The sequence below is a fragment of the Phyllobates terribilis genome, unplaced genomic scaffold (genome assembly GCF_046119375.1).
Source record: "Phyllobates terribilis strain yellow unplaced genomic scaffold, ASM4611937v1 Scaffold_3__8_contigs__length_932513732, whole genome shotgun sequence".
Taxonomy (NCBI): Eukaryota; Metazoa; Chordata; class Amphibia; order Anura; family Dendrobatidae; genus Phyllobates; species Phyllobates terribilis.
This window is the reverse complement of record NW_027362763.1, coordinates 5,987,788-6,008,674: the sequence shown is the minus strand read 5'-3', so window position 1 is coordinate 6,008,674 and position 20,887 is coordinate 5,987,788. Positions and strand designations below refer to the sequence as shown.

The window sequence follows — 20,887 nt, the reverse complement described above, 5'->3', positions numbered from 1 at the left end:
GTTGACAACTTCGGCACATGATTATCTTTGTTGTTGAATCTCAGTATCTGTTCACACCCATATGAAGATCACAAGAGTGACTGACATGCCCTGCTCAAATCTCTCTTTTACTCCTGGGTTCTCCAGTCCTCCTTCGGCTATTTGCTCCTCCAGGCTTGTTCTGTGTTCAATACAACAACTTCTCACATATTCTGTTTGCAGAGAAACCGTGTGATTACCAATAGTTAGAATGTGATCCATTTTGGTGTCGTTGACCCACTTCATGAGTTATAAGGCGCTCATGCGCCTTAGATGGTGGATGTGAACAGCTGTTTGTCCCGTTTTTACCCAAACACTTGTATGCGCAACTTTGCCAAGCTTGCAGTAATTTTCAATGGGGAGAGTGTAGTAGGCTGCTTCCAGACACCTGTCACCTCTGTCCTCTTCTCTTTTCCTGAAGACGCTCTCCAGGTTCCTGAAGACGCTTCCAGGCACTTCTGATGGCAGCTGCTCTCCAAGTTCCTGAAGACGCCTCCAGCCACTTCTGATGGCGGCTGCTCTCCAGGTTCCTGAAGACTCTTCCAGGCACTTCTGATGGTGGCTGCTCTCCAAGTTCCTGAAGACTCCTCCAGCTACTTCTGATGGCGGCTGCTCTCCAGGTTCCTGAAGACGCCTCCAGCCACTTCTGATGGCGGCTGCTCTCCAGGTTCCTGAAGACGCCTCCAGCCACTTCTGATGGCGGCTGCTCTCCAGGTTCCTGAAGACGCCTCCAGCCACTTCTGATGGCGGCTGCTCTCCAGGTTCCTGAAGACGCCTCCAGCCACTTCTGATGGCGGCTGCTCTCCAGGTTCCTGAAGACGCTTCCAGGCACTTCTGATGGTGGCTGCTCTCCAAGTTCCTGAAGACTCCTCCAGCCACTTCTGATGGCGGCTGCTCTCCAGGTTCCTGAAGACGCCTCCAGCCACTTCTGATGGCGGCTGCTCTCCAGGTTCCTGAAGACGCCTCCAGCCACTTCTGATGGCGGCTGCTCTCCAGGTTCCTGAAGACGCCTCCAGCCACTTCTGATGGCGGCTGCTCTCCAGGTTCCTGAAGACGCCTCCAGCCACTTCTGATGGAGGCTGCTCTCCAGGTTCCTGAAGACGCCTCCAGCCACTTCTGATGGAGGCTGCTCTCCAGGTTCCTGAAGACGCCTCCAGCCACTTCTGATGGAGGCTGCTCTCCAGGTTCCTGAAGACGCCTCCAGCCACTTCTGATGGCGGCTGCTCTCCAGGTTCCTGAAGACGCCTCCAGCCACTTCTGATGGAGGCTGCTCTCCAGGTTCCTGAAGACTCCTCCAGCCACTTCTGATGGCGGCTGCTCTCCAGGTTCCTGAAGACTCCTCCAGTCACTTCTGATGGCGGCTGCTCTCCAGGTTCCTGAAGACTCCTCCAGCCACTTCTGATGGCGGCTGCTCTCCAGGTTCCTGAAGACGCCTCCAGCCACTTCTGATGGCGGCTGCTCTCCAGGTTCCTGAAGACGCCTCCAGCCACTTCTGATGGCGGCTGCTCTCCAGGGTGTTCTCATTCAACAAGCCCTATCCACGTTTTCCCAGATATCATCACCTGTTGAGTCAGGGTCCGGGTGCTGCTATACACAGATGGTCTTTTAGTTCTGCTGACTTTAAGGGTCTATAGAATCAGACTTTTCACTTTCATTGCTAGAAAAAAGTGCCGCCAGTGTTCAGTATGCCGCCCTCAGGCTGTGTAATTGTATGAGGACCATCCTATCACAGCTGTTACCTGCACATGGGAGAGAGGCGTGCCACCGGGCAAGCACGGACAGGTAAGAGGGAAGAGCTGGAGAGAGGCGGAGTACGCACAGGATTAGGGAAGCAGAAAGGTGTGGCAGCAAAGGAAAGCCGAGACGTCTCCCGAGTGCCAGGGACCAGACTGCAGGGAGAACAGGGTGAGGACATGGGAACAGTAGTGTCTAGCCAGGAGAAGAAGCGGTAGGCTCCATATTGGAGCAGTATTTATGGACCTGGTAAGCGGAGAGAGGACCAGCGACATGAATGAGACCAGGAGAAGCTCCACGTAGACCTCGCGCCATATATGAGGACATAGAGCCGGAGACATAATACAAGAAACCTATTTGATCCTCAGGCTTCACGGTTGGAGACGTCTCATTCGAGGCATTGTGGAAATGTGGTCAGAGATGAATCTCTGCTTCTAGAGCGGTGAAGACGACGCAGGACGACTGTGTGCAGCAATAAGGTAATTCTACACGGTGACGGCTGCCTGAGTCCTACATGTATTCACCTGCATGGCAATGTTACACTATACCGAGACGCTGGCGCGTGGGCCGCTGACCTGTGATGTCACACGTGTGACATATACACATCTGCGATCAGTATACATACAGGCCTGGAGACTCGGGTTATGTACCTAAGACCTGATTCAGACGCTCGGGAATCGTGTGCGTGTTATCTGCTTATTGCTGATAGAACACATACCACACCCATTATAATTTATCAGGCTTATTTATCTAATGTACTTACTTATATGGCGCCATCATATTCCACCGCGCTGTACAGACATCATCTCTGTCCCCATCGAGACTCACAATCTACATTGCCTCTCAATATCTCTCTGGAGGGTGGGAGGAAACCATTGCAAACCCGGGGAGAACATACAAACATCTGTAAGATGTTCTTGGTGGGATGCAACGCTACATTGCTAGCCACCATCCCTATATACAGTACAGTGCTAACCACTAAGTCACCGTGCTGCTCTATCTACAATACACTGCTATCCACTAAGACACCATGCTGCTCTATCTACAATACACTGTTAACCACTAAGTCACCGTGCTGCCCTATCTACAATACACTGCTAACCACTAAGACACCGTGCTGCTCTATCTACAATACACTGCTAACCACTAAGACACCATGCTGCTCTATCTACAATACACTGCTATCCACTAAGACACCATGCTGCCCTATCTACAATACACTGCTAACCACTAAGACACCATGCTGCCCTATCTACAATACACTGCTAACCACTAAGACACCATGCTGCTCTATCTACAATACACTGCTAACCACTAAGACACCATGCTGCTCTATCTACAATACACTGCTAACCACTAAGTCACCATGCTGCTCTATCTACAATACACTGCTAACCACTAAGACACCATGCTGCTCTATCTACAATACACTGCTAACCACTAAGACACCATGCTGCTCTATCTACAATACACTGCTATCCACTAAGTCACCATGCTGCTCTATCTACAATACACTGCTATCCACTAAGACACCATGCTGCTCTATCTACAATACACTGCTATCCACTAAGACACCATGCTGCTCTATCTACAATACACTGCTATCCACTAAGACACCATGCTGCTCTATCTACAATACACTGCTAACCACTAAGACACCATGCTGCTCTATCTACAATACACTGCTAACCACTAAGACACCATGCTGCTCTATCTACAATACACTGCTATCCACTAAGACACCATGCTGCTCTATCTACAATACACTGCTATCCACTAAGACACCATGCTGTCCTATCTACAATACACTGCTAACCACTAAGACACCATGCTGCTCTATCTACAATACACTGCTATCCACTAAGACACCATGCTGCTCTATCTACAATACACTGCTATCCACTAAGACACCATGCTGTCCTATCTACAATACACTGCTAACCACTAAGACACCATGCTGCTCTATCTACAATACACTGCTAACCACTAAGACACCATGCTGCTCTATCTACAATACACTGCTATCCACTAAGACACCATGCTGCTCTATCTACAATACACTGCTAACCACTAAGACACCATGCTGCTCTATCTACAATACACTGCTATCCACTAAGACACCATGCTGCTCTATCTACAATACACTGCTAACCACTAAGACACCATGCTGCTCTATCTACAATACACTGCTATCCACTAAGACACCATGCTGCTCTATCTACAATACACTGCTAACCACTAAGACACCATGCTGCTCTATCTACAATACACTGCTATCCACTAAGACACCATGCTGCTCTATCTACAATACACTGCTAACCACTAAGACACCATGCTGCTCTATCTACAATACACTGCTATCCACTAAGACACCATGCTGCTCTATCTACAATACACTGCTATCCACTAAGACACCATGCTGCCCTATCTACAATACACTGCTATCCACTAAGACACCATGCTGCTCTATCTACAATACACTGCTAACCACTAAGACACCATGCTGCTCTATCTACAATACACTGCTATCCACTAAGACACCATGCTGCTCTATCTACAATACACTGCTATCCACTAAGACACCATGCTGCCCTATCTACAATACACTGCTAACCACTAAGACACCATGCTGCTCTATCTACAATACACTGCTATCCACTAAGACACCATGCTGCCCTATCTACAATACACTGCTAACCACTAAGACACCATGCTGCTCTATCTACAATACACTGCTATCCACTAAGACACCATGCTGCCCTATCTACAATACACTGCTATCCACTAAGACACCGTGCTGCTCTATCTACAATACACTGCTAACCACTAAGTCACCATGCTGCTCTATCTACAATACACTGCTAACCACTAAGACACCATGCTGCTCTATCTACAATACACTGCTAACCACTAAGACACCATGCTGCTCTATCTACAATACACTGCTATCCACTAAGACACCATGCTGCTCTATCTACAATACACTGCTAACCACTAAGACACCATGCTGCTCTATCTACAATACACTGCTAACCACTAAGACACCATGCTGCTCTATCTACAATACACTGCTATCCACTAAGACACCATGCTGCCCTATCTACAATACACTGCTATCCACTAAGACACCATGCTGCTCTATCTACAATACACTGCTAACCACTAAGACACCATGCTGCTCTATCTACAATACACTGCTATCCACTAAGACACCATGCTGCTCTATCTACAATACACTGCTATCCACTAAGACACCATGCTGCTCTATCTACAATACACTGCTATCCACTAAGACACCATGCTGCTCTATCTACAATACACTGCTAACCACTAAGACACCATGCTGCCCTATCTACAATACACTGCTATCCACTAAGACACCATGCTGCCCTATCTACAATACACTGCTATCCACTAAGACACCATGCTGCTCTATCTACAATACACTGCTATCCACTAAGACACCATGCTGCTCTATCTACAATACACTGCTATCCACTAAGACACCATGCTGCTCTATCTACAATACACTGCTAACCACTAAGACACCATGCTGCTCTATCTACAATACACTGCTAACCACTAAGACACCATGCTGCCCTATCTACAATACACTGCTATCTACTAAGACACCATGCTGCTCTATCTACAATACACTGCTAACCACTAAGACACCATGCTGCTCTATCTACAATACACTGCTATCCACTAAGACACCATGCTGCTCTATCTACAATACACTGCTAACCACTAAGACACCATGCTGCTCTATCTACAATACACTGCTATCCACTAAGACACCATGCTGCTCTATCTACAATACACTGCTAACCACTAAGACACCGTGCTGCTCTATCTACAATACACTGCTATCCACTAAGACACCATGCTGCTCTATCTACAATACACTGCTAACCACTAAGACACCATGCTGCTCTATCTACAATACACTGCTATCCACTAAGACACCATGCTGCCCTATCTACAATACACTGCTAACCACTAAGACACCATGCTGCTCTATCTACAATACACTGCTATCCACTAAGACACCATGCTGCTCTATCTACAATACACTGCTAACCACTAAGACACCATGCTGCTCTATCTACAATACACTGCTATCCACTAAGACACCATGCTGCTCTATCTACAATACACTGCTAACCACTAAGACACCGTGCTGCTCTATCTACAATACACTGCTATCCACTAAGACACCGTGCTGCTCTATCTACAATACACTGCTAACCACTAAGACACCGTGCTGCTCTATCTACAATACACTGCTATCCACTAAGACACCGTGCTGCTCTATCTACAATACACTGCTAACCACTAAGACACCATGCTGCTCTATCTACAATACACTGCTATCCACTAAGACACCATGCTGCTCTATCTACAATACACTGCTATCCACTAAGACACCATGCTGCTCTATCTACAATACACTGCTAACCACTAAGACACCGTGCTGCTCTATCTACAATACACTGCTAACCACTAAGACACCGTGCTGCTCTATCTACAATACACTGCTATCCACTAAGACACCATGCTGCTCTATCTACAATACACTGCTATCCACTAAGACACCATGCTGCTCTATCTACAATACACTGCTATCCACTAAGACACCATGCTGCTCTATCTACAATACACTGCTAACCACTAAGACACCATGCTGCTCTATCTACAATACACTGCTATCCACTAAGACACCATGCTGCTCTATCTACAATACACTGCTAACCACTAAGACACCATGCTGCTCTATCTACAATACACTGCTATCCACTAAGTCACCATGCTGCTCTATCTACAATACACTGCTATCCACTAAGACACCATGCTGCTCTATCTACAATACACTGCTAACCACTAAGACACCATGCTGCCCTATCTACAATACACTGCTAACCACTAAGACACCGTGCTGCTCTATCTACAATACACTGCTAACCACTAAGACACCGTGCTGCTCTATCTACAATACACTGCTAACCACTAAGACACCGTGCTGCTCTATCTACAATACACTGCTAACCACTAAGACACCATGCTGCCCTATCTACAATACACTGCTATCCACTAAGACATCATGCTGCTCTATCTACAATACACTGCTAACCACTAAGACACCATGCTGCTCTATCTACAATACACTGCTATCCACTAAGACACCATGCTGCTCTATCTACAATACACTGCTATCCACTAAGACACCATGCTGCTCTATCTACAATACACTGCTAACCACTAAGACACCATGCTGCTCTATCTACAATACACTGCTATCCACTAAGACACCATGCTGCCCTATCTACAATACACTGCTAACCACTAAGACACCATGCTGCTCTATCTACAATACACTGCTAACCACTAAGACACCATGCTGCTCTATCTACAATACACTGCTATCCACTAAGACACCATGCTGCTCTATCTACAATACACTGCTATCCACTAAGACACCATGCTGCTCTATCTACAATACACTGCTATCCACTAAGACACCATGCTGCCCTATCTACAATACACTGCTATCCACTAAGACACCATGCTGCCCTATCTACAATACACTGCTATCCACTAAGTCACCATGCTGCTCTATCTACAATACACTGCTATCCACTAAGACACCATGCTGCTCTATCTACAATACACTGCTAACCACTAAGACACCATGCTGCCCTATCTACAATACACTGCTATCCACTAAGACACCATGCTGCCCTATCTACAATACACTGCTATCCACTAAGACACCATGCTGCCCTATCTACAATACACTGCTATCCACTAAGACACCGTGCTGCCCTATCTACAATACACTGCTAACCACTAAGACACCATGCTGCCCTATCTACAATACACTGCTATCCACTAAGACACCATGCTGCCCTATCTACAATACACTGCTATCCACTAAGACACCATGCTGCCCTATCTACAATACACTGCTAACCACTAAGACACCATGCTGCTCTATCTACAATACACTGCTATCCACTAAGACACCATGCTGCTCTATCTACAATACACTGCTAACCACTAAGACACCGTGCTGCCCTATCTACAATACACTGCTATCCACTAAGACACCATGCTGCTCTATCTACAATACACTGCTAACCACTAAGACACCATGCTGCTCTATCTACAATACACTGCTAACCACTAAGACACCATGCTGCTCTATCTACAATACACTGCTATCCACTAAGACACCATGCTGCCCTATCTACAATACACTGCTATCCACTAAGACACCATGCTGCCCTATCTACAATACACTGCTATCCACTAAGACACCATGCTGCCCTATCTACAATACACTGCTAACCACTAAGACACCATGCTGCTCTATCTACAATACACTGCTATCCACTAAGACACCATGCTGCTCTATCTACAATACACTGCTAACCACTAAGACACCATGCTGCTCTATCTACAATACACTGCTATCCACTAAGACACCATGCTGCTCTATCTACAATACACTGCTATCCACTAAGACACCATGCTGCTCTATCTACAATACACTGCTATCCACTAAGACACCATGCTGCCCTATCTACAATACACTGCTATCCACTAAGACACCATGCTGCTCTATCTACAATACACTGCTAACCACTAAGACACCATGCTGCTCTATCTACAATACACTGCTATCCACTAAGACACCATGCTGCCCTATCTACAATACACTGCTATCCACTAAGACACCATGCTGCTCTATCTACAATACACTGCTATCCACTAAGACACCATGCTGCCCTATCTACAATACACTGCTATCCACTAAGACACCATGCTGCCCTATCTACAATACACTGCTATCCACTAAGACACCATGCTGCTCTATCTACAATACACTGCTATCCACTAAGACACCATGCTGCCCTATCTACAATACACTGCTATCCACTAAGACACCATGCTGCTCTATCTACAATACACTGCTATCCACTAAGACACCGTGCTGCCCTATCTACAATACACTGCTATCCACTAAGACACCGTGCTGCCCTATCTACAATACACTGCTATCCACTAAGACACCGTGCTGCCCTATCTACAATACACTGCTATCCACTAAGACACCGTGCTGCCCTATCTACAATACACTGCTATCCACTAAGACACCATGCTGCCCTATCTACAATACACTGCTATCCACTAAGACACCATGCCTGCCCTATCTACAATACACTGCTATCCACTAAGACACCATGCTGCCCTATCTACAATACACTGCTATCCACTAAGACACCATGCTGCTCTATCTACAATACACTGCTAACCACTAAGACACCATGCTGCCCTATCTACAATACACTGCTATCCACTAAGACACCATGCTGCTCTATCTACAATACACTGCTAACCACTAAGACACCATGCTGCTCTATCTACAATACACTGCTAACCACTAAGACACCATGCTGCTCTATCTACAATACACTGCTAACCACTAAGACACCATGCTGCTCTATCTACAATACACTGCTAACCACTAAGACACCATGCTGCTCTATCTACAATACACTGCTAACCACTAAGACACCATGCTGCTCTATCTACAATACACTGCTAACCACTAAGACACCATGCTGCTCTATCTACAATACACTGCTAACCACTAAGACACCGTGCTGCTCTATCTACAATACACTGCTAACCACTAAGACACCATGCTGCTCTATCTACAATACACTGCTATCCACTAAGACACCATGCTGCCCTATCTACAATACACTGCTAACCACTAAGACACCATGCTGCTCTATCTACAATACACTGCTATCCACTAAGACACCATGCTGCTCTATCTACAATACACTGCTAACCACTAAGTCACCATGCTGCCCTATCTACAATACACTGCTATCCACTAAGACACCATGCTGCTCTATCTACAATACACTGCTATCCACTAAGACACCATGCTGCTCTATCTACAATACACTGCTAACCACTAAGACACCATGCTGCTCTATCTACAATACACTGCTAACCACTAAGACACCATGCTGCTCTATCTACAATACACTGCTAACCACTAAGACACCATGCTGCCCTATCTACAATACACTGCTAACCACTAAGACACCATGCTGCTCTATCTACAATACACTGCTAACCACTAAGACACCATGCTGCTCTATCTACAATACACTGCTAACCACTAAGACACCATGCTGCTCTATCTACAATACACTGCTAACCACTAAGACACCATGCTGCTCTATCTACAATACACTGCTAACCACTAAGACACCATGCTGCCCTATCTACAATACACTGCTAACCACTAAGACACCATGCTGCCCTATCTACAATACACTGCTAACCACTAAGACACCATGCTGCTCTATCTACAATACACTGCTAACCACTAAGACACCATGCTGCTCTATCTACAATACACTGCTATCCACTAAGACACCATGCTGCTCTATCTACAATACACTGCTATCCACTAAGACACCATGCTGCCCTATCTACAATACACTGCTATCCACTAAGACACCATGCTGCCCTATCTACAATACACTGCTATCCACTAAGACACCATGCTGCTCTATCTACAATACACTGCTAACCACTAAGACACCATGCTGCTCTATCTACAATACACTGCTATCCACTAAGACACCATGCTGCTCTATCTACAATACACTGCTATCCACTAAGACACCATGCTGCTCTATCTACAATACACTGCTATCCACTAAGACACCGTGCTGCTCTATCTACAATACACTGCTAACCACTAAGACACCATGCTGCTCTATCTACAATACACTGCTATCCACTAAGACACCATGCTGCTCTATCTACAATACACTGCTATCCACTAAGACACCATGCTGCTCTATCTACAATACACTGCTATCCACTAAGACACCATGCTGCTCTATCTACAATACACTGCTATCCACTAAGACACCATGCTGCTCTATCTACAATACACTGCTAACCACTAAGACACCATGCTGCTCTACCTACAATACACTGCTAACCACTAAGACACCATGCTGCTCTATCTACAATACACTGCTATCCACTAAGACACCGTGCTGCTCTATCTACAATACACTGCTAACCACTAAGACACCATGCTGCTCTATCTACAATACACTGCTATCCACTAAGACACCGTGCTGCTCTATCTACAATACACTGCTAACCACTAAGACACCATGCTGCTCTATCTACAATACACTGCTAACCACTAAGTCACCATGCTGCTCTATCTACAATACACTGCTATCCACTAAGACACCATGCTGCTCTATCTACAATACACTGCTATCCACTAAGACACCGTGCTGCCCTATCTACAATACACTGCTATCCACTAAGACACCATGCTGCTCTATCTACAATACACTGCTAACCACTAAGACACCATGCTGCTCTATCTACAATACACTGCTATCCACTAAGACACCATGCTGCTCTATCTACAATACACTGCTATCCACTAAGACACCATGCTGCCCTATCTACAATACACTGCTATCCACTAAGACACCATGCTGCCCTATCTACAATACACTGCTAACCACTAAGACACCATGCTGCTCTATCTACAATACACTGCTAACCACTAAGACACCATGCTGCCCTATCTACAATACACTGCTATCCACTAAGACACCATGCTGCTCTATCTACAATACACTGCTAACCACTAAGACACCATGCTGCTCTATCTACAATACACTGCTAACCACTAAGACACCATGCTGCTCTATCTACAATACACTGCTATCCACTAAGACACCATGCTGCTCTATCTACAATACACTGCTATCCACTAAGACACCGTGCTGCCCTATCTACAATACACTGCTATCCACTAAGACACCATGCTGCTCTATCTACAATACACTGCTATCCACTAAGACACCATGCTGCTCTATCTACAATACACTGCTATCCACTAAGACACCATGCTGCTCTATCTACAATACACTGCTAACCACTAAGACACCATGCTGCCCTATCTACAATACACTGCTATCCACTAAGACACCATGCTGCCCTATCTACAATACACTGCTATCCACTAAGACACCATGCTGCCCTATCTACAATACACTGCTATCCACTAAGACACCATGCTGCTCTATCTACAATACACTGCTAACCACTAAGACACCATGCTGCTCTATCTACAATACACTGCTATCCACTAAGACACCATGCTGCTCTATCTACAATACACTGCTATCCACTAAGACACCATGCTGCTCTATCTACAATACACTGCTATCCACTAAGACACCATGCTGCTCTATCTACAATACACTGCTATCCACTAAGACACCATGCTGCTCTATCTACAATACACTGCTATCCACTAAGACACCATGCTGCTCTATCTACAATACACTGCTATCCACTAAGACACCATGCTGCTCTATCTACAATACACTGCTATCCACTACAATACCTGCTAGCCAAGACACCATGCTGCCCTATCTACAATACACTGCTATCCACTAAGACACCATGCTGCCCTATCTACAATACACTGCTATCCACTAAGACACCATGCTGCTCTATCTACAATACACTGCTATCCACTAAGACACCATGCTGCCCTATCTACAATACACTGCTATCCACTAAGACACCATGCTGCTCTATCTACAATACACTGCTAACCACTAAGACACCATGCTGCTCTATCTACAATACACTGCTATCCACTAAGACACCATGCTGCCCTATCTACAATACACTGCTATCCACTAAGACACCATGCTGCTCTATCTACAATACACTGCTATCCACTAAGACACCATGCTGCCCTATCTACAATACACTGCTATCCACTAAGACACCATGCTGCTCTATCTACAATACACTGCTATCCACTAAGACACCATGCTGCTCTATCTACAATACACTGCTATCCACTAAGACACCATGCTGCCCTATCTACAATACACTGCTATCCACTAAGACACCATGCTGCTCTATCTACAATACACTGCTATCCACTAAGACACCATGCTGCCCTATCTACAATACACTGCTATCCACTAAGACACCATGCTGCTCTATCTACAATACACTGCTATCCACTAAGACACCATGCTGCTCTATCTACAATACACTGCTAACCACTAAGACACCATGCTGCTCTATCTACAATACACTGCTATCCACTAAGACACCATGCTGCCCTATCTACAATACACTGCTAACTACTAAGACACCATGCTGCTCTATCTACAATACACTGCTAACTACTAAGTCACCATGCTGCCCTATCTACAATACACTGCTAACTACTAAGACACCATGCTGCTCTATCTACAATACACTGCTATCCACTAAGACACCATGCTGCCCTATCTACAATACACTGCTATCCACTAAGACACCATGCTGCTCTATCTACAATACACTGCTATCCACTAAGACACCATGCTGCCCTATCTACAATACACTGCTATCCACTAAGACACCATGCTGCCCTATCTACAATACACTGCTATCCACTAAGACACCATGCTGCCCTATCTACAATACACTGCTATCCACTAAGACACCATGCTGCCCTATCTACAATACACTGCTATCCACTAAGACACCATGCTGCCCTATCTACAATACACTGCTATCCACTAAGACACCATGCTGCCCTATCTACAATACACTGCTATCCACTAAGACACCATGCTGCTCTATCTACAATACACTGCTATCCACTAAGACACCATGCTGCCCTATCTACAATACACTGCTATCCACTAAGACACCATGCTGCCCTATCTACAATACACTGCTATCCACTAAGACACCATGCTGCCCTATCTACAATACACTGCTATCCACTAAGACACCATGCTGCTCTATCTACAATACACTGCTATCCACTAAGACACCGTGCTGCTCTATCTACAATACACTGCTAACCAATAAGACACCGTGCTGCTCTATCTACAATACACTGCTATCCACTAAGACACCGTGCTGCTCTATCTACAATACACTGCTATCCACTAAGACACCATGCTGCTCTATCTACAATACACTGCTATCCACTAAGACACCAGTGCTGCTCTATCTACAATACACTGCTATCCACTAAGACACCATGCTGCTCTATCTACAATACACTGCTATCCACTAAGACACCATGCTGCTCTATCTACAATACACTGCTATCCACTAAGACACCATGCTGCTCTATCTACAATACACTGCTATCCACTAAGACACCGTGCTGCCCTATCTACAATACACTGCTATCCACTAAGACACCAGTGCTGCCCTATCTACAATACACTGCTATCCACTAAGACACCATGCTGCTCTATCCTACAATACACTGCTATCCACTAAGACACCGTGCTGCCCTATCTACAATACACTGCTATCCACTAAGACACCGTGCTGCCCTATCTACAATACACTGCTATCCACTAAGACACCATGCTGCTCTATCTACAATACACTGCTATCCACTAAGACACCGTGCTGCCCTATCTACAATACACTGCTATCCACTAAGACACCATGCTGCTCTATCTACAATACACTGCTAACCACTAAGACACCATGCTGCCCTATCTACAATACACTGCTATCCACTAAGACACCATGCTGCTCTATCTACAATACACTGCTATCCACTAAGTCACCATGCTGCTCTATCTACAATACACTGCTATCCACTAAGACACCATGCTGCTCTATCTACAATACACTGCTATCCACTAAGACACCATGCTGCTCTATCTACAATACACTGCTAACCACTAAGACACCATGCTGCCCTATCTACAATACACTGCTATCCACTAAGACACCATGCTGCCCTATCTACAATACACTGCTATCCACTAAGTCACCATGCTGCTCTATCTACAATACACTGCTATCCACTAAGACACCATGCTGCCCTATCTACAATACACTGCTATCCACTAAGACACCATGCTGCCCTATCTACAATACACTGCTATCCACTAAGACACCATGCTGCTCTATCTACAATACACTGCTATCCACTAAGACACCATGCTGCTCTATCTACAATACACTGCTAACCACTAAGACACCATGCTGCCCTATCTACAATACACTGCTATCCACTAAGACACCGTGCTGCTCTATCTACAATACACTGCTATCCACTAAGTCACCATGCTGCTCTATCTACAATACACTGCTAACCACTAAGACACCATGCTGCCCTATCTACAATACACTGCTATCCACTAAGACACCGTGCTGCTCTATCTACAATACACTGCTATCCACTAAGTCACCATGCTGCTCTATCTACAATACACTGCTATCCACTAAGACACCATGCTGCTCTATCTACAATACACTGCTAACCACTAAGACACCATGCTGCCCTATCTACAATACACTGCTATCCACTAAGACACCGTGCTGCCCTATCTACAATACACTGCTATCCACTAAGACACCATGCTGCTCTATCTACAATACACTGCTATCCACTAAGACACCATGCTGCCCTATCTACAATACACTGCTATCCACTAAGACACCGTGCTGCCCTATCTACAATACACTGCTATCCACTAAGACACCATGCTGCCCTATCTACAATACACTGCTATCCACTAAGACACCATGCTGCCCTATCTACAATACACTGCTATCCACTAAGACACCATGCTGCCCTATCTACAATACACTGCTATCCACTAAGACACCATGCTGCCCTATCTACAATACACTGCCTATCCACCTAAGACACCATGCTGCCCTATCTACAATACACTGCTATCCACTAAGACACCATGCTGCCCTATCTACAATACACTGCTATCACTAAGACACCGTGCTGCCCTATCTACAATACACTGCTATCCACTAAGTCACCATGCTGCTCTATCTACAATACACTGCTATCCACTAAGACACCATGCTGCTCTATCTACAATACACTGCTATCCACTAAGACACCATGCTGCCCTATCTACAATACACTGCTAACCACTAAGACACCATGCTGCCCTATCTACAATACACTGCTATCCACTAAGACACCGTGCTGCTCTATCTACAATACACTGCTATCCACTAAGACACCGTGCTGCCCTATCTACAATACACTGCTATCCACTAAGACACCATGCTGCCCTATCTACAATACACTGCTATCCACTAAGACACCGTGCTGCTCTATCTACAATACACTGCTATCCACTAAGACACCATGCTGCCCTATCTACAATACACTGCTATCCACTAAGACACCATGCTGCCCTATCTACAATACACTGCTATCCACTAAGACACCATGCTGCCCTATCTACAATACACTGCTAACCACTAAGACACCATGCTGCCCTATCTACAATACACTGCTAACCACTAAGACACCATGCTGCTCTATCTACAATACACTGCTATCCACTAAGACACCATGCTGCCCTATCTACAATACACTGCTAACCACTAAGACACCATGCTGCTCTATCTACAATACACTGCTATCCACTAAGACACCATGCTGCTCTATCTACAATACACTGCTATCCACTAAGACACCATGCTGCCCTATCTACAATACACTGCTATCCACTAAGACACCATGCTGCTCTATCTACAATACACTGCTATCACTAAGACACCGTGCTGCTCTATCTACAATACACTGCTATCCACTAAGACACCATGCTGCTCTATCTACAATACACTGCTAACTACTAAGACACCATGCTGCTCTATCTACAATACACTGCTATCCACTAAGACACCATGCTGCTCTATCTACAATACACTGCTATCCACTAAGACACCATGCTGCCCTATCTACAATACACTGCTATCCACTAAGACACCATGCTGCCCTATCTACAATACACTGCTATCCACTAAGTCACCGTGCTGCTCTATCTACAATACACTGCTATCCACTAAGACACCATGCTGCTCTATCTACAATACACTGCTATCCACTAAGACACCATGCTGCTCTATCTACAATACACTGCTAACCACTAAGACACCATGCTGCTCTATCTACAATACACTGCTATCCACTAAGACACCGTGCTGCCCTATCTACAATACACTGCTATCCACTAAGACACCATGCTGCTCTATCTACAATACACTGCTATCCACTAAGACACCATGCTGCTCTATCTACAATACACTGCTATCCACTAAGACACCATGCTGCTCTATCTACAATACACTGCTATCCACTAAGACACCATGCTGCTCTATCTACAATACACTGCTATCCACTAAGTCACCATGCTGCTCTACCTACAATACACTGCTATCCACTAAGTCACCATGCTGCTCTACCTACAATACACTGCTATCCACTAAGACACCATGCTGCCCTATCTACAATACACTGCTATCCACTAAGACACCATGCTGCTCTATCTACAATACACTGCTAACCACTAAGTCACCATGCTGCTCTATCTACAATACACTGCTATCCACTAAGTCACCATGCTGCTCTACCTACAATACACTGCTATCCACTAAGACACCATGCTGCTCTATCTACAATACACTGCTAACCACTAAGACACCATGCTGCTCTATCTACAATACACTGCTATCCACTAAGACACCATGCTGCCCTATCTACAATACACTGCTAACCACTAAGACACCATGCTGCCCTATCTACAATACACTGCTATCCACTAAGACACCGTGCTGCCCTATCTACAATACACTGCTATCCACTAAGACACCATGCTGCCCTATCTACAATACACTGCTAACCACTAAGACACCATGCTGCCCTATCTACAATACACTGCTATCCACTAAGTCACCATGCTGCTCTACCTACAATACACTGCTATCCACTAAGACACCATGCTGCTCTATCTACAATACACTGCTAACCACTAAGACACCATGCTGCCCTATCTACAATACACTGCTATCCACTAAGACACCGTGCTGCTCTATCTACAATACACTGCTATCCACTAAGACACCATGCTGCCCTATCTACAATACACTGCTAACCACTAAGACACCATGCTGCCTATCTACAATACACTGCTATCCACTAAGACACCATGCTGCTCTATCTACAATACACTGCTAACCACTAAGACACCATGCTGCCCTATCTACAATACACTGCTATCCACTAAGACACCGTGCTGCCCTATCTACAATACACTGCTATCCACTAAGACACCATGCTGCCCTATCTACAATACACTGCTAACCACTAAGACACCATGCTGCCCTATCTACAATACACTGCTATCCACTAAGTCACCATGCTGCTCTACCTACAATACACTGCTATCCACTAAGACACCATGCTGCTCTATCTACAATACACTGCTAACCACTAAGACACCATGCTGCCCTATCTACAATACACTGCTAACCACTAAGACACCATGCTGCTCTATCTACAATACACTGCTATCCACTAAGACACCATGCTGCTCTATCTACAATACACTGCTATCCACTAAGACACCATGCTGCCCTATCTACAATACACTGCTATCCACTAAGACACCATGCTGCTCTATCTACAATACACTGCTATCCACTAAGACACCATGCTGCTCTATCTACAATACACTGCTAACCACTAAGACACCATGCTGCTCTATCTACAATACACTGCTAACCACTAAGACACCATGCTGCCCTATCTACAATACACTGCTATCCACTAAGACACCATGCTGCCCTATCTACAATACACTGCTAACCACTAAGACACCATGCTGCCTATCTACAATACACTGCTATCCACTAAGACACCATGCTGCTCTATCTACAATACACTGCTATCCACTAAGACACCATGCTGCTCTATCTACAATACACTGCTATCCACTAAGACACCATGCTGCTCTATCTACAATACACTGCTATCCACTAAGACACCATGCTGCTCTATCTACAATACACTGCTATCCACTAAGACACCATGCTGCCCTATCTACAATACACTGCTATCCACTAAGACACCATGCTGCCCTATCTACAATACACTGCTATCCACTAAGACACCATGCTGCTCTATCTACAATACACTGCTATCCACTAAGACACCATGCTGCCTCTATCTACAATACACTGCTATCCACTAAGACACCATGCTGCCCTATCTACAATACACTGCTATCCACTAAGGACACCATGCTGCCCTATCTACAATACACTGCTAACCACTAAGACACCATGCTGCTCTATCTACAATACACTGCTAACCACTAAGACACCATGCTGCTCTATCTACAATACACTGCTATCCACTAAGACACCATGCTGCTCTATCTACAATACACTGCTATCCACTAAGACACCATGCTGCTCTATCTACAATACACTGCTAACCACTAAGACACCATGCTGCTCTATCTACAATACACTGCTAACCACTAAGACACCATGCTGCTCTATCTACAATACACTGCTATCCACTAAGACACCATGCTGCCCCTATCTACAATACACTGCTAACCACTAAGACACCATGCTGCTCTATCTACAATACACTGCTAACCACTAAGACACCATGCTGCTCTATCTACAATACACTGCTATCCACTAAGACACCATGCTGCCTCTATCTACAATACACTGCTATCCACTAAGACACCATGCTGCTCTATCTACATACACTGCTAACCACTAAGACACCATGCTGCTCTATCTACAATACACTGCTATCCACTAAGACACCATGCTGCCCTATCTACAATACACTGCTATCCACTAAGACACCATGCTGCTCTATCTACAATACACTGCTATCCACTAAGACACCATGCTGCCTATCTACAATACACTGCTATCCACTAAGACACCATGCTGCTCTATCTACAATACACTGCTATCCACTAAGACACCATGCTGCCCTATCTACAATACACTGCTATCCACTAAGACACCGTGCTGCTCTATCTACAATACACTGCTATCACTAAGACACCATGCTGCCCTATCTACAATACACTGCTATCCACTAAGACACCATGCTGCCTCTATCTACAATACACTGCTATCCACTAAGACACCATGCTGCTCTATCTACAATACACTGCTATCCACTAAGACACCATGCTGCTCTATCTACAATACACTGCTATCCACTAAGACACCATGCTGCTCTATCTACAATACACTGCTATCCACTAAGACACCATGCTGCTCCTATCTACAATACACTGCTATCCACTAAGACACCATGCTGCTCTATCTACAATACACTGCTATCCACTAAGACACCATGCTGCTCTATCTACAATACACTGCTATCCACTAAGACACCATGCTGCTCTATCTACAATACACTGCTATCCACTAAGACACCATGCTGCTCTATCTACAATACACTGCTATCCACTAAGACACCATGCTGCTCTATCTACAATACACTGCTATCCACTAAGACACCATGCTGCTCTATCTACAATACACTGCTATCCACTAAGACACCATGCTGCTCTATCTACAATACACTGCTATCCACTAAGACACATGCTGCCCTATCTACAATACACTGCTATCCACTAAGACACCGTGCTGCTCTATCTACAATACACTGCTAACCACTAAGACACCATGCTGCTCTATCTACAATACACTGCTATCCACTAAGACACCATGCTGCTCTATCTACAATACACTGCTATCCACTAAGACACCGTGCTGCTCTATCTACAATACACTGCTATCCACTAAGACACCATGCTGCTCTATCTACAATACACTGCTATCCACTAAGACACCGTGCTGCTCTATCTACAATACACTGCTATCCACTAAGACACCATGCTGCTCTATCTACAATACACTGCTATCCACTAAGACACCAGTGCTGCTCTATCTACAATACACTGCTATCCACTAAGACACCGTGCTGCTCTATCTACAATACACTGCTATCCACTAAGACACCATGCTGCTCTATCTACAATACACTGCTATCCACTAAGACACCGTGCTGCTCTATCTACAATACACTGCTATCCACTAAGACACCATGCTGCTCTATCTACAATACACTGCTATCCACTAGACAACCATTGCTTCTATCTACAATACACTGCTATCCACTCAGACACCGTGCTGCTCTATCTTACAATACACT

General features: G+C 45.1%; 1 protein-coding gene across 2 annotated transcripts in view; it reads left to right on the top strand.

Moving 5' to 3' along the window:
* The first annotated feature begins 1,813 nt into the window (after positions 1-1,813).
* LOC141258660 (sterile alpha motif domain-containing protein 12-like) overlaps positions 1,814-20,887 on the top strand; it is a 57,002-nt gene continuing 37,928 nt past the window's right edge. Inside the window, exon 1 of one of the 2 annotated variants that reach the window (XM_073673622.1) lies at positions 1,814-2,231. The gene's annotated coding sequence lies outside the window, so the exon portion shown is untranslated. The remainder of the gene's footprint in view (positions 2,232-20,887) is intronic. The other variant, XM_073673621.1, reaches the window with a different exon arrangement.